The sequence below is a fragment of the Hyposmocoma kahamanoa genome, unplaced genomic scaffold (assembly GCF_003589595.1).
Source record: "Hyposmocoma kahamanoa isolate Upper Pololo Valley unplaced genomic scaffold, ASM358959v1 84, whole genome shotgun sequence".
NCBI lineage: Eukaryota > Metazoa > Arthropoda > Insecta > Lepidoptera > Cosmopterigidae > Hyposmocoma > Hyposmocoma kahamanoa.
Window position 1 is genome coordinate 4,057,787 of NW_020654229.1, and position 3,044 is coordinate 4,060,830.

The following is a 3,044-nucleotide window of genomic DNA, read 5'->3' on the forward strand; positions in this document are numbered from 1 at the left end:
GTGTAATTTAGGTTGTCTGTGTGTGTGTCCATGGCATCTGCGACACAGGCTTTCCCTAGTGCGGGGCTATGTTGAGTGTGTGCGTTATTAATATTATTATTATTATTATATCTCAAAAAAATATTTTATTACTTCGCCGCGTTTCAGTCAGCTGAGGGCAGATTTTTTTCCCTGTAAAAAGTTATCAAAATTCCGAAAAAAAGATCAGTGGAACAAGGTTGGGTGAGTATGGTGGTGACGGAGAGTTTTCAGTCGTAACTCCTGTAGTTTTGACAAGGTCCGATGTGCGGTCGGTGGGTGAGCGTTGTCGTGGAGAAGGACTCAACTAGAGCAATTGACAAGTCTTGGTTGTTTGACAGCCAGCTTGTCCATCAAAACTTGCAATTCTTCACAGTACACCTATGCAGTAATTGTTGTGCCAGGTCTCAAGAAGCTGTAACGAACAATTTGCGTTTGGGACATGGTTTGGATGCCACCCCTGTGGCAAACCAGAACGACAGACGTTTTCGATTATTATACGAGATCTACTTTTTATCACAAGTGACAATCCGATCTAGAATCCCCTCATTTGAGTGCGTATTCAACATATGTACAATTACATATGTATGTATATTATAATACTCTGCTACAAATATAATACTGTCTTATATAATACATATATTATAGAGAATACGCAGAGCGTTATCAGGACAGAAGAAAAAAAACCACTGGAAGTGTCTTAAGCTTCGATTACTATCAGAACTGATGTCGCCAAAACTCACACATTTTTAATTTGAAACATTACAAAATCTTGATAACGATTGGTCGTAGTTTCGAATTTAAAATGAAATAACAAATTCTGGATTGTTAACATAATTTAAACTTTACCCGGTCGGCATATCGTTGGAAGTTCAATACCATCAATACCTATTATTACAAGTTACGTTTTGACATTATTTTGAAATTTCAACCAATGTGCTGCCATCTAGCGGTTCATTGCCGAACGACGACGAATTGGAGTTATTAATTTAGTTCTCCAAAGAAGAAGCGAACATTTTGCTGGGGTATAAGATTTACTTTCGTTTCTTGTAACAAAAAAAATATTAAGATAAACAGGATTCGCTCTGGACCTTTTGGAGGGAAAAGTGTCGTTTTTATTTTGACTTTCAATTATTTTGTGAAATCTAGTTTAAAGTGGAATAGGATAGTGCTATTGTGCCTTAATCGAAGATTAAAACGCGAAATTATACGAATCTCGAACTAAAATACCCGTATCGGCCCGTTTTAAGGAATCCCGAGTCAATCCAAGCACGCCGCCTCAAATTGCCTATCCTCTTTGTGGCGGCCATATTTGCAGAAACATAATTAAATTTCATGTTTAGGCTGATGGCTTTGCCAAAGCCTTAATAAATTAAAAAAAAAATTAAGATAAACAGAAAGTTGAAAATTCATTAAAATAAGACATACCGATGATATGAAATCACCACGGATAATATTTTTGGTGCGGCTATCCTTTTTGCAATCCAAAACAGCACAATAAGGCATTATTCTAGGATTTTAGAGATGTTGCACGAAAGAATGATACAACCATGCCATAGAAAGCGAAATTCAGAATAAAAATTCAGATAAATCTTTCGAGACCTATAGTTCACTTCACACTTCTACTGTGGTTATAAGTTTTCTCAGTACAGGTGATCCACATGCTGCAAGTTAAATAAGCTATTGTTATTTGCAGCGACTGCGCGTGCGCGTCGGCGACGCGCCCTACGCCGCGCACAACGCGAACCCACTACGTCGTCTGGGGATCGCACTCGAGATCCTACCCCACAGCTCAAACCCGCTCAGCTAGCGCGTTGCACCCTAATCTTGCAAGAGATAAATAGAAAAATGAGAGCGGTCACATGGCAACCGCCGTCTGAAGGATAAAAAGATTCTAGGCAATAGTAATAAACAATTTACTGAAATAAAGCAATCCAACCATATATGACGGTCCAGTAGTCTTTACTTCAGGACAGAGACTATATTGTAACTTACTATACATACTTTTATAATGTACCCTTGTTATAAGTTACCTTATGTAGGATTTTTAAGGGGGAGGAGGAGACTTAATTTTTGCACTAAATAAATGTGTATATACAAATTTACCTCGACACATCTGGTATATGTACTTTTATAAGTTGGATTTTAAGAAGGGGAGACTTAATACCGCCGCGCGTTTCAGTGTAGCAGGGTTCATATGAACTCGTACATTACAAAAATTCCCGGAACGCTTCCGCGGCCGCCTCTGTGTGGCCAGAGCATTATTGTGCTAAATTAATGTATATAAATAATTTATTTCGGGATCGACCCATATTGTATGGGGAATTTTGAAGGGGAAAGTTAATTCATGCACTAAATGAGTATATATACCTACATGTATATGTAATAAACATCTGAATCGACATATCGTCTGCTTAAAGGTAAAACCACGTAAGTGACATTTTCCACAAAAAATCTCCAAATTACATACCTAAGAAATGCGCCATCTTTCTGCAAATAAAACTCTTATTAAGTTTATCTTTTTTGTTATTGAATTTCACGTGCAGAAAGATGGTAATTTTCTTACCGTAGGTATATAAATTAAAGACTTTTTGTGGAAAATGTCACTTATGTGGTTTTAGCTTTAAACAGACGATATATGGTATATTTAGTTTTATAAGTTACCTTATGGCGGACTTTTAAGTAGGAGGAGACTTAATTCTTGCAATAAAAAAATGTATTTGTACTAATTTACCTCTGGGTCGACACATATGGTATATGTACCTTTGTAACACTTTATAATGTACTTTTGTTATAAGTTACCTTATGACGGAATTTTAAAGGGGAGACTTAATTCTTGTACTAAATGTGTATATAGTAAAAATGCTTAAGTAACTCAAAAGCGACCATAAACTATTCCCGACTCTCGTAACAAGTGCGTTACTGACAACGTTTTAACGTTAACGTTTGTCAAATGCGATACGTACCTACATATAGATATTTTTGTACCAGCTTTGATATCACGGTTATGGAATTTTTGGCGCTCT